Source organism: Athene noctua, unplaced genomic scaffold, assembly GCF_965140245.1.
Source record: "Athene noctua unplaced genomic scaffold, bAthNoc1.hap1.1 HAP1_HAP1_scaffold_34, whole genome shotgun sequence".
NCBI classification, from domain to species: domain Eukaryota; kingdom Metazoa; phylum Chordata; class Aves; order Strigiformes; family Strigidae; genus Athene; species Athene noctua.
The window spans coordinates 1930631-1948849 of NW_027437537.1; positions in this window are offsets into that span (position 1 = coordinate 1930631).

Consider the following 18219-nt stretch of genomic DNA (forward strand, 5'->3'; position numbering starts at 1 on the left):
ACCCTCGGAATGCTGAGCCTGACACTGTCATCTTCCTGCTGGGAGCCCGCGTGTTCCTGCAGGGTTCAGGCTGTGTTCAGGGTTAAGCAGCTATTGAAGAGAATCACCCAGAGATCTACCCCAAGGCTGGAGAATTCTGAGAGGCTGGGGGTGTGGGACAGCACGGGCAAGTGCCCAGGACAGTGGCACCGCCGGGGTATTGGAACTTCACTCCCCAACAGGATCGGGGGGGTTGGCAGTGATAGGGGGAGGGTTTGAGGTGATTTGGGGAGATGTATGTGGTTTATTGGTAACGGGTTTGTCCAGAGGAATATCTGACTCTCCTCTCTTGTGCCCCAGAGCCCTATCTGGGGTGCCAGTTCTCTACTTTTTTTTAAAAGAACCCTGATTTTTAGCAGCTTTGGCTGAGGCTCTTGGAGCTGGCAGTTTGCATCCTTGCCTCTGCTCTCGTCTCCTCGGTAACGCTCTTCAGGACATCGCCCACAGGCCTCTTAACGAAATCCCCCGTTTCTGACACGGGCTGCCGGGGCTGGCTGTGGGGAAGCTTTATGTGCTGCGGTGGGCGCCGTGCTCCTCTCCGGGCTGGGGGCTTTGGACCTGCCGGAGGGACGGGCTGCCTGGAAACCTGCAGGCCCGTGGAGGGAAGGGCATCCGCAGCGGGATGGCTCTCCTTCCCGTGCTGGGCTGTGGGCGGTTCTGTGACACCCCTTCCAGCCTGCAGTTCGGGGGTCAGAGCAGGCCCACGTTCACATGTCCGCTCTAATACATCCTCCACGGTGTCTTTTGCCAAAGTCCTTACAGCCAAAGCATTGGCTGAGGCTCTGGGATTTGGCTTCATTTCTGTCTCTGACAACTTCCCCTTGCCCAGAACCGCAGGGACCACGGTTCCAGCGTTCCCAGTCTGTTCTGCGTTGCGCTGCGCAATTCTGGAGATGGCATTTTGGACGCTCTCCCTGGCAACTGTGCAACTCAGCCGCGAGACTTCAGCAGCAGTTGTATCTGTCAGCGGTGCTGACACAGGCAGCTTTTCTCCCTTGCTGGCTTCCAGGCTCTGCTGTTGAGATGCTCTGGGGAATTGTCCTTGCAGCCCTTTGCCCACCACTCCTGTTTCCTGCTGGCAAGCTGGAGGAGAAGTCTCCGAAGGCTCCGGTCTTGCGGCACTGCCACACAACTCAGGTTGGGAGCAGGTCTGGCCTTTGTGCAAAGGTCCTTTCACCCTTGTGCACAGCCTTCCTTTCCTGCCTTTGGCTGGAGGTGGGCAGGATGGTTCCTGAGGCCGCCGCAGCCGCTGTGCCAGGCGAGAAGTGTCCGTCGCTGCCGCCGGTTTGGGGGCAGCCTTAAATCTGGCCAGGTGCTGCCGAAGCTTCTCCTGAAAGGTGACACCGGGTTGTGGCTCGCTGTCGCCTGGACAAGGGCTCACGCCCCACCGTGCTGAGGCTTTGCGCGGGCCCAGGCCAGCGCTCTGCTTCAGCCGTGTGATGAGGGATGAAGAGAAGCGCTTCTTCCCTCAGCACTCTGCGTGCTTGGACATGACCTTCCTGTCCAGCCCATGCCCTCCCCAGTACCCTGTGCCAGCTCAGCTCTGAGCCGGGTGGTCACTTCCCTGCCACAACGCCCGGCCCACCAGCCCAGCCCTCCCCTCTTCTGCACTGACCCCCTCCCCGAGACACAGCAAGCACAGCCCCAGCCCTCGGCACCGTGCCGCTGGCCGCTGGCCGCGAACGCTCCGCTCTGCCTACCTCTTCTTGCCTGGCCACGTTCTCCGCCTGCACCCTGAGTGTGAGCAGGTACTGCCTGTACTCACTGAACTCCTTCAGCGTGCAAGTCACCTGTGAGGAGACGAGGGGAGGAACTGATGCAGGCCCTGTCAAGGCAGCTCTGCAGAGCCCGCAATGGCCCGAACCTGGCGGGCGGGGACCTGTGCCCTGCACACGCTCCCTCAGAGCTCGGGGAAGTGCGCTCGGAGACAATCGTAGTTATAAACCCGACAGCGTCCAAACCTACCTGGCCATCGCTAGTGACTAAACCCGCCTCCCTCAGCCTCCTGAAGTTGTGTCTGCGATTGTGATACGCCTTCAGATATGGGTCGTGCAGGCTGTTGTACTGTCTCCTGAGTAGGCGACAGTAGGGATCTCCCAGGTCAAAATGGCCCGAGGGCAGCTGAAGCTGTGAGAGAGATGTTCCAGAGTGTGAACGGGGCAGGGGAGAGCAGCAGGGACAGATGCACTTCCCAGCTCCTCCCACACCCAGGGTGGCATTTCCCACGTTCTTCCCACGGACAAGTCCGACTGTCAGACCAAAGGGCGGCAGCTCCCGCCGTAGAGCAGGTGGCCGCAAGGACTTCTCTGAATGGCGGGGACCCCGTAAAAGACAAGAGCTTCTCTGCCCCTTTTTGACTTCCTTTACCTTCTCCCCCAGCTTTGCCCGGCTGAAAACAGGCCTGGAGCCGGGCGGCACAAGGATCTTGGCCCCGAGTGGGAGGTCCAGCACCTCACGCTCCGTCAGCCCGGTAGCTCCTTCTCTCAGGTGCTGTCTCCTGGGCCCGGCCTAGGAAAACAGAGACACTCAGGCATTAGCTCCATTAGGCTCCTGCATGGCAGTTGCAAGAAAAAGCACGTCCCGAGGCCCCCAGAGTACCCCCCCAGGCTCCCTGGCTCAGCCCTCTCTATCGGCCCGCCGCTCACCTTTCTCCTCTTTCCTGGTGCGCTCTGAGGCGCGCCTGCCCTTTGGACGCCAGCGGTGAGACGGTGCTCCATGGCTCCTTCCAAGAGCTCTCCTGGAGCTGTGACCCTGCGCTGACTCCTCTTGATCCAAGGCACCCAGCTGCGGCCACATCAGCCGCTCTCCCAGCAGGCGGCTCTACATATAGAACAATTGCGCATCATTGTGGTGCCACATTGCTGCACTGTGACATCACTGCGTCGCCGTGGCGCCATTGTGGTGCCTCCCCTCGTCGCCGTGGCGCCATTGTGGTGCCTCCCCGCGTCGCCGTGGCGCCATTGTGGTGCCTCCCCACGTCGCCGTGGCGCCATTGCGCTGTCTCCCCGCGTCGCCGCCCGGCTGCTGTCCACCAGCCCTGTGGAGGAGAGGGCTACTGTGGGTGGCCTTCTGCCCGAGGTCCGGGCAGCCCTTTTCCAGGAAAACCACCATGTTCTCTACCCCACACTGCCCTGGCTGCGCCGGAAGCCGGAGGCAATCCATGAGGAGCAGTGGTGGCTGGCGATGACAGCGGAAAAGCTGGTCCTGAGTGCCCTGTGCTGCTTTGGGCTGGCCGCAGAGTCCAGCTACTGCAGCCCAGGCTCCAGGAGCACGCTGGGCCGTGGCCTTGTTACTGGTTTTATAAACAACTGAAATTAAATTGTGTTTGATTTTAGTATAAGTATAGAATTAAGAGATATTTTAGTAAAAAACATTTTACATTTATTGTATTTTGAATCTAGCAACCGACTGCTGCTCTGAAATCCCCTGTACAGCCCCGTGCCAAGGCTGAAGGGACTGGTCATAATGGTTTAGTAGGAATGGTGAGAACCCAGGTAACAAAACCCGAGGTGATCTGTAACCTGATTTATAATACACACACAGGACTAGCAGAATGCCAGGAGTTGTCAAGGCCCAGGATTAATGGGAACTGAGGGCAGTGACCGTAACAGCTTGCGGGTTCCTGCCAAGAAAACCGTGTCCTTAAGCAGAAGGTAATTCCGGCAGGGGGAGACGGCGACCCCCGACCCACGGACCACCTGCTCCCATTGCACCCCAGAGCCATTTCTAGACATTTCTAACCTCTACTGCGCAGAATCGGAAGTAGGAGGGGAATATGTTAATGATTTCTTGGAAGCTGTGTGCTTATGTTTGAAGACTTAATGAATATGTAGGAGTAAGTTCTATATAAGGAGTGTGATTCTGGTGCCCGGCACGTGTTGTTGGTGGGAGCACTCCCCTACACGTCCGGCCGTCAATAAAGGAGTGTCTGCTCATCTGCATCACATTGGTGTCGATAAGTTATTTTTATCCCGGATTTCGGTGACAGTTTCTGGCGACCCAGATGGGACCTCGCTGAGAGAGACCAGAGGAGTCGGGGACCTGATCGGTTCCACCCGGCACCGTGGGTTTATCGGGGACACCCATCGATCCCTGATCCGTAGAGCTCTTCGCGACGTCCCCTGGATTTTGGTAAGACACTTCTCTTTGGTATGGGAAAGTGGGTTAGAGTCCCACTAGTGTAAGTCTGCCTGTCAGACGTGGAGAAAGCTGCGCAGGGTTGGACCAAAGGATCCTAGCGTAAAGTGTAAGCCTGGGCGTCTGCCCGTAAGACAAGCGAAAGCTATTGCAGGGTTGGACAACAGCGTAGACAAGGGAACCTATATGCTATAGAGTTCTCAAAGGTAGCGCCTCTAACGAAAAGTTAGAAGTTTTTATGCACTTTGTTGTGGTACTGTTTATTTCCTCGATTGAATATTATGTGGTAATTAAGAACTGTGTTATATTGTGTGACATACTTTTATTTATGGTAATGATTGTGGAAAGGTGTGAGCGTGACTGTGTTTGTAATCGTGAGACGTGCAATTGAGCACAAAGCGAGGGTGGAGTTCGGATCCGCGGTTCTGTTATCCTGCGAGGAGTGCAGCCGGAGAAGAACAAAGCGGAAAGCCTGAGTGGTTGTATATTGTGTGAAAAAGTAACTGAACCGTGGCATCTAAGCCGACTCCTTTCTTTACAAGTAAAAGTATGGGTAATCTGGCTGCAAATGACAAAGTTCTGAAAACTTCTCTGTTAGGATGTTTGTTAGCACATCAGGGAGATTTCCAGGACGATTTGCGAAAGCGTCAGATGATTGAATATTGTAATCACTGGTGGCCTCTGTATACTTTGGATGATCAGGAAAATGGCCCATGAATGGGACACTGAATTATAATACCATTTTGCAGTTAATGCTGTTTTATAGAAGAAAAGGAAAATGAACTGCCATATGTTGATTTTTTTTTTTTTTCTATTTAAGACAAAGGAAGGATTTGCAGAAGAAATGTAAGTTGATTAGTAGGGATAATTTACTAATGGCTATAACTTGTGACAATAAAAAGGTGAAAAAGTGTTGTTCAACATGTGAACTTGAAAAAGATTGTTTAAAGGAAAGAATTGCTTCGACTGAAAAGGATGAAGGGCCAGAGTTAGATATATCCCCTCCACAGAGAGAATGACATCGGGGGCGAGAATACAGAGAACAGGTAGAGGAACCTGAGAGTAGTGGAATAGAGGATGTGGATGAAGGGTCGTCTGAGGTTGTAATTCATACCCCTGTATCTCAAAAGAACTCAGCAGCAGGTACAAACAATAGCTCCCCTGCGGCAGGGAGTTGGCAACGATGGGCCGGTGTATGTGAAAGTGCTTTTCAGTGACGGATTTGATGGCTTGGAAGCAGGCAGCAGGAGTGTACAGAGAGGATCCTGAGAGAACAGGCAGAGTAGTAGATACTATCACCAGAACACAGAATCCGGACTGGAGTGACTTACAGGTGATTTTAGCTAATGTGTTAGATGATACAGAAAAACAGATGGTATTGGAGGCTGGCAAAGCACAGGCAGAAGTGACTGTATTGAGTGGGACAACAGGTGGAATATTAGAGCAGCATTTTCCGTCTGGGGATCCGCAGTGGGGATCCAAATAATGTGGAGCACAGAGAAAGACCGAGTCGGTATCAGAACGGATTTTATATGGAGTTAAACATGCCATGCCGAGGTTTCTGAACTGGTCTAAATTGTATGAGGTGAGACAAGATAAGAATGAATCTCCCTCAGCGTTTCTAGAAAGACTAAAAGAAGCTGCCAGAAAAAATAAATACTGATTTGAAAGTAGAAACTGAGGCAGCTCAGGTATAATTGGCTTTGATTTTTATAGGACAATCGGTACCAGATATAAGAAAGAAACTGATTGATAAATTTTTGAAGTATAAACTCTTGGAGGAGTGTGAATCTGAGTATAAAACTCTCATTCTACCAGTCAGAAAACCGTCGGGTGAATATAGGTTAGTGCAAGACTTCAGAGCAGTGAATCAAATAGTTAAGGGTATATATCCTGTAGCAGCAAATCCTTGCACGCTGTTAACAGCTTTAAAGGAGCTTATCAGTGGTTTCCAGTGCTTGATTTAAAAGATGCTTTCTTTTGTATACCTTGGAGAAGGAAGACAGAAAATTGTTTGCTTTTGAATGGAAAAATCCACAAACAGGACGAAAGATGCAGCTGGCATGGACAAGACTACCCCAAGGATTTAAAAAGGATTTAAAAATAGCCCGATAATTTTTGGAAATCAGCTGGCAAAGGAGCTTGAAACACGGGAACAGGACAAACCAACACCTGGACATTTGCTTTTACAATACGTGGATGACACACTGATTGCCACAGAAGAAAGATTTACCTACATACAGGTAACGAGATCTGTTTAATTTTCTGGCACTGAATGTCAGGCTGTGATATATTTGGACTTTGAGATTTCAGAAGGGCAGCGGCAATTAGGAACAGAACGCTGAGAAGCCATGTGAGCCAAAAGACATTCATGAACTCAGCGCATTGTTAGGAATGACAGGGTGGTGCCGCCTCTGGATCATGAGTTATGGTCTGACAGCTAAACTGCTACATGAGGCCCAAAGAACTCTCCTTCGACATGGGGCCCACACAACAACGGGCTGTCACAGAACTGAACCGCTTTAATGTCGGCACCTGCCTTAGGACTTCTGGACATCACCAAAGGCTTTCAGCTGTTGGTTCACGGAAGACAACGCCTGGCACTGGGTGTGCTGACCCAGGAGATGGGAAGCTGGACACGACCTGTTGGATCCGTCTCTAAACAGCTGGACACGGGGAGTAAAGGGTGCCCAAACTGCCTTCGAGCTGTGGCTGCAACAGTGATGCTCATACAGGAAGCTCGGAAATTGGCTTTGGGAAGCACGATAACAGTCTGTGTCCCACAGACGGTGATAACTGGTTTAGAACAGAAGGGGGGACATTGGCTGTCTCTGAGCTGAATGATGAAGTACCAGGTAGTACTGGCTGAACAAGATGGTGTGAGCCTAAAAACAACTAACCTGGTAAATCCTGCAGTGTTTTTAAGTTCCACACAGGAAGAAGAGCCACTGGAGCAGGACTGCTTGGCTGCTATCGAGTATGTTTATTCCAGTGGAGAAGATCTGAAGGATGTACCACTGGAGCGACCAGACTGGGAATTGTATAGAGATGGCAGCAGCTTTATGGAATGAGGAGTTCGATACGCTGGATATGCGGTAACAACAGACACCACAGTTATAGAAGCAAAGGCACTGACGAGTGCCACATCAGCTCAGAAATCAGAACTCATTGCTTTGATTCGAACCTTAGAACTAAGTGAAACGAAGAAAGTAAATATTTGGACAGACTCAAAGTATGCTCTTGGGGTGGTACATGTCCATGGAGCTTTGTGGAAAAAAAAAAGATTATTGTCCTCTCAGGGAATCAAATATTAAGCATCAAAATTAAATTTTACAATTATTACAGGCAATTCAAAAAGCAAATCAGGTAGCAATCATGCACTGTAAAGCACACCAAATTAGGAACACAAAAGAAATTGCTAGAAGTAATTTCGCCAACCGAACAGCAAAAGAACGAGTATTCCAAATGGCATTAATTCCCCCCAAAACAGTGACCCCTCATAGACGAGCAGTAGTTCCACCTGTGTTAATAAAAGAAATAATGCAGACCAAACATCAAGGATGTCATTGGGGGGGCAGAAGCTTTAGTAACTTCTTTACAAAAACAAGTTATATCTGTTAAAATGACAGACATGGCTAAATTAATAACTGCAAAATGTGAAGTATGTTTAAAAAATAATCCGGTAACTAGGAAAAGAGTTCAAATGGGTAAATTAAAATCTGGTACAGAGCCTGGGGATTATTGGCAAGTGGATTTTTCAGAACTACCTCGATAAAACGGGTACCGATACATCCTGGTGGGGGTTGATACGTTTACAGGATGGCCAGAAGCTTTTCCCTGTCGCACCACACAAGCCAATGAAGTAGTAAAGTGGTTAATACGAGAAATAATTCCAAGATTTGGAGTTCCTATTGGAATTTCGTCTGACAGAGGTCCACACTTTGTTGCAGAAATAGTCCAAAATGTGAGCAGAATTCTGGGTATCACTTAGGATTTGCATCCTCCATGGAGGCCACAATCCAGTGGAAAAGTAGAAAGAATGAACCAAACTTTAAAAAGGCAAATAAGTAAGATCTGTCAAGAGACCAGTTCAAAGTGGCCTCAAGCACTTCCACTGGCATTATTACGGATCAGAGTACAACCAAAGAGTGGAACCTCAGTCAGTCCTTGTGAACCGCTGTACGGAAAACCTTATGAGTCCCCAGAACCAAACCCAAACATGCATGGAAAAGGAAAACAGGATGTGTATAACTATTTGCTTTCTTTAGGAAAAACACTGGCTGCGATTCGGAGCGCAGTGCTGTGGAACAGACCATTATCCCTGGAAACTCCAGTGCAGGATTTTCAACCAGGAGATTATGTCTGTGTGAAAATGTGGACTTCTGAACCTTTGCAGGAGCGTTGAAAAACACCTGTCCAGATACTGTTAACCACCTTCATGGCTACCAAGATTGCAGAATCAGATGCTTGGGTACACTATACCCGAGTGAAGAAAGCACCTGCTCCATGGAACATTATAAGCTGTGACCCAAAGACTTTAAAACATGTCTAATATTTCACATCAGTTTGTGATTGTTCTCCTTATATTGGCTTGGAAGGTGACGCTGGTGGAATCACGGGTTGATCTGGTGGCAAGGAACAGAAGGCAATCAGATACAGAACAATTAACCCAAACGCCCAAAGAAATGCCTGAGGAAAATCTGATGTTAGGATTGATTAAGGGATTCGCCAACTTACAAAATGTCACCCAGATCACAGCTTGTTTACCAATTCCAAGAGCAGTCGGTGAATCTATTCCTTGGGGAATCTTGACTATGCATTTGACCAATTTGGAACACGAAAACGAGACTTTATTGCAAACAAAGGTCAGTGATTCAATGGTATAAACAAGTGAAAGTTATTAGAAAACAATGGACATCGCCAGGAAAATAATCAGACTGTGAGAAACTACTAAATTATGACTTTGTAACAGGGTCTCAACCTCGTGCTTTGGCTCGAGTTCTCCTCCCAGGAGGCCCAAACCCTAATCTAGGATGGTGTTCGTATGATGAACAAATTAAAACCCATGTGAGCAGGAGCATCATGGAATGGCAGTGTGACAGAACTGGGCAAGGCACCCAAACCCGGGCAAGGTGAGACTCTGTACGGTCTATGTCCATATTCTCACGATTTCAGTACGTGGCCAGAGCCCCTCGGTGTTTCACTTGGGACGGTACCTGGGTTAACAGAGTGTTTGCCATCCTTCCCTCGAGAGCAGATAAAGGCACTACCCGGCAAGGAAAGGGACGTGTAGTGCCATGGTGGAAATGTGAAAAGGTGTATGACTGCAGCAATGCAGACTTCATAATTCGAAGAATTCCTCATTTGGCAGCTGCTTTGAAGTTTGGTTGTTGTTGCCGAGGTTTTCATGATAACCTCACCGTGACTAGCATCTTTACACCCAGAAGAGGATACTTTTTAGTTGTAAGAAATCCGCCATTCAGAGTCCAGGGCATTTAGTTTGGGCATTAAGTGATGGCACCCGGACAACCCACCTACCAGTAGATGGGAAGGTGAAACAAATTCCTTTAGGCCTGCCAACATCGTGTCCGGTTTGGAAGAAATCGCCATTCAAGGGATCCCTGGAAAATTTAAAATTACAGCGAATCAAAAGGTCTGACACAGATGATGACACCTGGAATGAACCATCAACAGGAGGAAAAATCGGCTGGGCTTTAGAGTCTCCTTTGAACCCAACAGCGTCCTACAGGAATAGAGAATGGCTTTGTCACTAACAGGACAAGGAGAAAAATTGGCCAATGTTACAAGAAAAGGATTTAAAGAATTAAACATCCAATTACAGGTAACTTCCTGAATGACACGTCAAAGCCAGATGGCATTAGACATGCTTCTGTTAAAGGCACACGGAGTGGGTGGGGATCTCAAAGACAGATGGGATCATTGCTGCATTCATATCCCGAACGCTGCACAGGGTGTGGAACATACTTTAGATCTGTTAGGCAAAATCGGAAAAGAAACGGAAACAGTTCGAGACGATACGTCAAAAGATTGGCTAGGAAAAAAATTTTTAGAGGATTAGGATGGAATTTGAGATCTTGGATGAAATCCTTCATCAAAATTCTATTTTTGCTATTAATTGTCCTTTTGATGATTATGTTGGCGTGTGCCTCTCTTAAAAGACAGTTTACTAAGAGGCTGCAATATATCGTAGAACTATGAGAGAGGTACCCACTGTGCCACCAGACACAGCCCGGCACCACCATCATCTGGCAAGACAAACTTTGGCCTCAAAGACGAAAATGAATAAAAGTGTGAAAGGATTGACATTATTTTCAACACTTTCAAAGGGGGGAAATGTTACTGACTTTATTATCAACTGAAATTAAATTGTGTTTGATTTTAATGTAAGTATGGAATTAAGAGATATTTTAGTAAAAATCATTTATCTTCTACTTATTGTATTTTGAATCTAGCAACCGACTGCTGCTCTGAAATCCCCTGTACAGCCCCGTGCCAAGGCTGAAGGGACTGGTCATAATGGTTTAGTAGGAACGGTGAGAACCCAGGTAACAAAACCCGAGGTGATCTGTAACCTGATTTATAATACACACACAGGACTAGCAGAATGCCAGGAGTTGTCAAGGCCCAGGATTAATGGGAACTGAGGGCAGTGACCGTAACAGCTTGCGGGTTCCTGCCAAGAAAACCGTGTCCTTAAGCAGAAGGTAATTCCGGCAGGGGGAGACGGCGACCCCCGACCCACGGACCACCTGCTCCCATTGCACCCCAGAGCCATTTCTAGACATTTCTAACCTCTACTGCGCAGAATCGGAAGTAGGAGGGGAATATGTTAATGATTTCTTGGAAGCTGTGTGCTTATGTATGAAGACTTAATGAATATGTAGGAGTTCTATATAAGGAGTGTGATTCTGGTGCCCGGCACGTGTTGCTGGTGGGAGCACTCCCCTACACGTCCGGCCGTCAATAAAGGAGTGTCTGCTCATCTGCATCACACTGGTGTCGATAAGTTATTTTTTATCCCGGATTCCGGTGACACCAGTGCCTCCCAGTATGCTCCCAGTGCTTCCTAGCCCCTTCCTGGTAGTTCCCAGTGCTGCCCAGTGCATCCCAGTGCTTCCTAACCCCTTCCTGATAGTTCACAGTGCATCCCGCCCTCCCTCCCAGTGCCCCCCAATCCCCTCCCAGTGCCCCACCAGTAGACTCATCGGCGGCCAGGATGCCCTTGCCGGGGGCCACGATGCGCTGGGCGATGGCCGCCAGCTCCTTCTTCTGCTCCGGGCTCAGGGCTGCCACCGGCGGAGACATCGCGGCGCCTGCGGTGACATCGACAGTGACATCAGCGGGGGGGAACAGCGGTGACATCAGCCCCCCCCACACCCCCCCGGGGACGTGACGGCCCCGCCCGCCCCCATGGCTGCCCCCGGGGAGGGCACCCGGGCTCCCCCCCCCCCCCAAAGGGAACTCCAAGGGCGTTTCAAGGTCAAGGAAGAGGAACTCGGGGCCCCTCCCCGCGCCCGCCCCAACCTGGGATCCACGGTGCACCCCAAATCTGCCCCCTTCACCCCCAAATCTGCCCCTTTCACTCGCAAATCGCCCTCCAGGCACCAAAATCTGCTTTTTTAACCTCAAATTTGCTTTTTTCACCCCCAAATCACCCTCCAGGCACCAAAATCTGCTTTTTCAGCCCCAAATCTGCCCCTTTCACACCCTAAAGCTGCCCTTTTCAGCCCCAAAATCGCTCTGCAGGCACCAAAATCTGCTTCCTTGGCCTCAATTCGGCCCTTTTCACCCCAAAATCTGCCCCTTTCACCCCAAAAATCCCCACCCAGGAACCAAAACCTGCTCCTTTTCACCCTGAATCTGCCTCTTTCAACCCCAAAATCTGCCCCTTTCACCCCAAAATCTCCCTCCAGGGACTAAAACCTGCCCTCTTCCACCTCAAATATTCATTTTTACCAGAAAATTTCTCCCCACGCCCCCAATCTACCCCTTTTGTCCCCAAACCTGCCTCCAGAGCCCCAAAGCCACCCCCAACCCCAAAACGTTCTCATTTCACCCCAAATTATGATCCCACACCCCAGAATCAGCCTTTTTTCACCCCAAAAATCTCCCTCTGGCCCAAATCCTGCTTTCACCACAAATATGCCCCAAGACACAAAAATCTGCCCCTTTCACGCTAAAATTTCCCCCCACATCCCAAAGCTGCTCCTTTTACCCCAGAATCTGCCTTCGCACCCCCAATTTCCTCCCAGATCCCCAAATCTGCCCATTTCACCCCCAATTCTGCCTTTTTCACCCCCAAAATCTCCTCCTTTTTTACACCCAAATCTCATCCAACCCCCCCCAATCTGTTGCTTTCACCCCAAATCTGGCTCCTTCACCCCCAAAAGCAACCCCACACACCAAAATCTGCCCCTTGAACCCCAAATCCGCCCCCACGGCCGCAAATCTGCCCTTTTCACCTCAAAAATCTGACTTTCACCCAAATCTGCTCATTTCCCCCCCAGATCTGCTCCCACACCCCAAAATCTGCCCTTTCTACAACAAAGCCGCCTCTTTCACCCCAAAATATCCCCCGTCCCAAATCAGCGCTTTTCACCCCAGAAACCTTTTACCTCACAACTTCCCCCCGACCCTCAACCTGACCCCTTTCACACCAAAGACTCGCAAATCGGGTTTTTTCCCCCTCAAAACCTGCCTGCATTTTTCCCCTCAAAAACTGCCTCCACCCCATCACTATCCGCCCCCCACCCCCAAATCCGACCCTTTTCACACCAAAATCTGCCCCTTTAACCTCACAACTTCCCCCCCCCCCAACCTGACCCCTTTCACCTCCAAGACTCACAAATCGGGTTTTTTCCCCCTCAAAACCTGTCTGCAATTTCCCCCTCAAAAACTGCCTGCAATTTCCCCCAAAAAAACTGCCTGCCTTTTTCCCCTCAAAAAACTGCCTGCCTTTTTCCCCTCAAAAAACTGCCTGCCTTTTTCCCCTCAAAAACTGCCTGCAATTTCCCCCTCAAAAACTGACTGCAATTTCCCCCTCAAAAACTGCCTCCACTCCGTCACTATGCGTCCTCCACCCCCAAATCTGCCCCTTTTCACCCTGAAATCTGCCCCTTTTACCTCACAACTTCCCCCACCACCCCCCAACCTGAACCCTTTCACTCCCAAGACTCGCAAATCGGGTTTTTTCCCCCTCAAAACCTGCCTGCATTTTCCCCCTCAAAACCTGCCTGCATTTTTCCCCACAAAACCTGCCTGCATTTTTCCCCCCTGAAAACCTGCCTGCCTTTTTCCCCCCTCAAAACCTGCCTGCCTTTTTCCCCCCTCAAAACCTGCCTGCATTTTTCCCCCCTCAAAACCTGCCTGCATTTTTCCCCCCTCAAAACCTGCCTGCATTTTTCCCCCCTCAAAACCTGCCTGCATTTTTCCTCTCAAAAACTGCCTCCACTCCGTCACTATCCGCCCCCCACCCCCAAATCCGCCACTTTTCACCCCCAAATCTGCCCCTTTTACCTCACAACTTCACCCCCCAACCCCCAACCCGACCCCTTTCACCCCCAAGACTCGTAAATCGTGTTTTTTTCCCCTCAAAAAGTGCCTTTTCCCCCTCAAAACCTGCCTTTTTTCCTCAAAATCTGATTTTGCCCCATCACTATCCGCCCCGCACACCCCAAAACCGCCCTTTTTCACCCCAAAACCCGCCGCTCCCCCCCTTCCCCCCACCTGGTCGCGGTGAGCTGGGCGAGGCGCTCGGGAAGGGGAGGGCGTGGCCAGACGTGCCGTAACGTCCGCGCCCCCTCCACAGGGCGGGGACTTAAAAGGGCAACGCGTGCATAGTCCCGGTGGGGCCCACCTGACTTTTGGGGGTGTGCGGGGGGGGGTTTAGGGCTCCCAGAAGGATTTTTGGGGTCTGGGGGGGGTTTGAAGCCACTTTGAGCGTTTTGGGGTGCAGGAGGGGAGGGTCCCGGGGCGGGGTTGGGGTGCACAAGGGATATTTGGGTGCGGGGGGGAGTTTGGGGTTCAGGGGGTCCGGGGGGGGATCCTGGAGGGGTTTTTGGGGGGGGGGGGGCGTGGAGGGTTTTGGGGTGTTTGGCGTGATGGGAAGGGGGGGTCCCGGAGGGATTTTGGGGTGCGGGGGGGAGTGCAGTAAAGTGTCCGGGGGGGTGTTGGGGCGCAGGGGCAGTATTGGGGTGCTGGGGGGGGGGGTACAAGCCCGGGGGGGGTCAGTTTTGAGGTGCAGACGGGGGGGTGCAGGGGGGAAGGTGTATTTTGCAGTGCTGGGGGGTGGGAAATTTTGGGGTGCTGGGGGGAGCTGTCCCAACACCAGGGTGGGGGTTTTGGGGTGCAGCCTGGGGGCGAGGGGGTGGGATGTGTGTGTGTGCCCCCCCCCCAAAAAAAAAACAAAAAACAAAAAACCAACCCAAAACTCTCCTTTGGGTGTCCAGGGGCGGCGCTTGGGGTGGGGGGTGCACAGGGGGGACCCCAACTCCACAGGCCACCCAGTCCTGGGTCCCCAGGAGGACATTTTGGGTGGCCAGGGTTCTCCAAATGGGGGTCATGGGCCCCTCAACCCCCGGGCAGATGTGGGGTGTCCGTGGGCCCCTCAACCCCTGGGGTCCCCTGTTGGAGAACGGCTTGCGGAGAGCAAGGCCGTGGGTCTGTGCAGGAGCTGGTCACAGCCGCCTGAGGTAAACAGAGGAAAAACCCCGGGTACAGTTATGCTGACAACAGACTGTTATGTTAACAGAGAGAGAAACTGAGGTACACAACGGCCTTGATGGTAAAAAAACAACCTTGGGAAAGGAGGCAGGCCAGAAGAGGGAAGATGTTGTGACATGTCTGAGATGCCACAAGGGGCTGGGATTTTATAATGTGGCCTTTTACATGTACCCAATAGATCTGTGAGTAGTGTGCATGGTTAGTGTAGAGCGCTTATATAAGGGGTGATTTCTCTCAATAGAGTTGAAGCTTGCTCTATCGTTCACATTGAGTCGGCTGCTTGCTTCCTCCGCCCGCCGCAAGTGGCGCCCTGAGCAGGGTTACCCGATCCCTGCTTTTCCACCGGACGGAACCCGGGAAGCGGCGGGACGGATTTTCGGAGCTGGAAGGCGATAAGGTCGCTGCCGACGGCAGTAGACGTGTGCCATCTCCTAAAGCGTCGGGATTTGTAAGTCTGACATCGGGGCAGCTGGTCCGGCTTCAGAAGATTTTGGTATCCGAGGAGGGCTACCCCGGAATTGGCCGCATAGGGATAATACCCAGGAAAGGCCAGAGGAATTAAAGACTGAACAGGGATTTGTTACCCAGGAAAAGCCTTCACTGGTGTCTGGCTACTTGATCGGACTTTGAGGAAGGTCGTCGAGCTGCACCAGGAATTTGTGGAATTTGTGGAATTTGAGGAATTGCTGCCCGGGCAGGAACGTGGAACGAGAGGTAGCCATTCAACTTTTACAGCGCTTTTTAGAAAAGTGGGGAGTAGGTCCGTTAAAAGACTTAGCCGCGCTGATTGGTCTGGGCAAGGCTAAGGGACACTTTAAAGAGCCAAATTTATTGTTTGAAGAAGCAGAACGGTGTGATAATCTTTTAGACCCTGATGCTGTAAATCCTGAAAAAGAATCTGGACTGCCTGGTCTGTGTCCTCCTTTAATTGGGGATGATCCATAGATAAAACTGAGGCGAAAAAACTGTAAAAGTGAGGCGAAAAAATTTTGGCGCAAGGGAACATGGACATGGCAAGAAAAATTCTTACTCCTGTAAGCTATGAGCCGAGTCATCAGCCACGTTGGGAGGAACGGCATTTTTCTGTTATTAAAGATTTAGAGAAAAGCATTAATAAGAACGGGCTGCAAATCCTCAGACTACACCAGCTGTACTGGAGGCGATGGCTCAGGGATATCGATTGGCCCCCTAGAAATTGGCTAACACTTTTAAGAAGAAAAAATGGCATTCACGCCGGCACAGTGCTCTATTTGAAACAACGAGCGTGTGGATCCCCGTGCTCGGCGTTCGGAGCTGGCGGCGGCGGCCCGGGGCCTCCCCGACCCCCCCCCGCGGAGCGGCCGCCTGCGGCTGAGCCCGGCGCCGCGCTCTCGGCACCCCCCGCCAAAAGCGGCAGGGGGATGCGGCCCAGGCTGGAGATGTTCTTAATGGAATCTTCGTATTTGTAATATTTGTCATTTTATGTTGTGAGTGATGAGTGTCAGGAGCTCCTTTCTGTGTGTGTGTGTGTGTGTGTGTGAGTGTGTGTCCTACTGCCGCCCGCTGGGGCATCGGTGCTGCGGTTGGTTTGGGCGCCGTGTTCTCAGTGTCACAGGTAAAACACCTCCTCTAACGGGAGGCAGTCATTCCGTGTTGGTTGTTGTTTGGAATTTAGGTGCACGCTCTGCGGGGAGAGTGCCCCTCTGAACCATCTGCCTAAGGGAAATGTTGGCAAAAGGTCATCTGCAACCTGACGGGGGTTGTTTGTTTTACCAGGGGTCGCAGATGCTGGTTATGAAGAGAAAAATCAATATTATGGCCTGTACCCCTGTGTTCAGTAACAAAAAAAAAAAAAAAAAAAAAAAAGTAAAAAATTGTTCAGCTTGTTAAAGAAGCTGCAATTACTCAGGATTTGGATCAGCAGGTACCCCTTAAATATTTTTGGACTAAAACAGTAACACAAGGTTAACTTCTGGTAAAATGTACTCTCGTTAAAGCTAAAAAATCTGTGGAGCTGACAGGCATTTAGATGCTGGTGCAGATGTGACCATAATATCTGTGAGCAGACTGGCTGTTGGCTCCGGTACCTCAAATGCTGTTCAGGGTTGGTGTCATGCTGCAGCAATTCAAAGCAAGGCTCTCATTCATGTGAGGGGCCCAGAAAACCGGGTAGCAAATATTCATCCATTTCTATTGGAAACCCCTATTGCATTTTGGGGTCATGACTGTATGACTCAATGGGGAACTCAAATTGGGTCAAATTTGTCTTAATCACCGCTGCAGCACGACCCACCCTGAACCCCCCCTGACACTCACCTTGTGAACCGAATCACCTGTGTGTATTGTCCTGCGACAACTTAAAACTGCTATTAAGACTTTAAAAGATTTACAGACACTGTTGGGAACCATAAATTGGATACAGCCGTCGTGGGCCTAACTCATGATGATCTGCACAGCTTATCTGATATTTTCTGGAAAGATCCTTCACTGACATCACCCGAAGCACTCACAGAGAAGGCAAAACAAGATCTTCACCATATAGCTAACAAGCATCACAAGTACACTGCATTCCCCCACAGGACAAACCATCGTAGAAAGAGCGCGCCAGACCTTGAAAGTGCTTTTGCAAAAACAAAAGGGGGGAGAGAGCTTGGCTCCAGGTCAACCATTTGCTCTGCTGTAAAACACATGCATTTCTTCCACCAGAATGTCAGCGCAACACAAAACCAGTTTTCTTTATCAAGGCATCCAGCTAAAAACATCCCTGCAACTTGCCCTGAATACCAGACAGACTCCATCTCTTCAAACCTTTTAAACATTGCCCTGTCTCGCAGGTGCCACCAGTATTGTGTCACTTCTCATCACAGATACCAGATCAACAAGAAGTCCAGAGCAAAGCTCAAGTGTTAACAAAACCCTAGAAAGGGGGAACTGGGAAGGACCAGTTCCTTTAATACCCTGGGGAAGAGGTGATGCTGGTGTCTGCACAGGTCTCATCTCCGATGGTCACCGACAGGGTGTGTGCAACCACAGCTGAGGGTGAGAGGCAGCCAGCACTCAGGATCCAGCTGTGGGTGCTGTGGGTGCCCCTGTGCCGACAGTTTGCGGTCTCTTCGACTGATCATTTCAGCAGAATGTCTGGGTAATGTTTGCTACTGCAACAGGACAAACTACACTACAGCTGCCAATTCTTTTGGGAGAAAATGCTAACAGTAATTGTAACTCCTTAATGAAATATCTAGGCTTACTAGTCACTTGTGCAAAATGTAGTTTAGATAAAATACGGTTATTAATAAGGATAAGATGCTGTAAGAATGTATG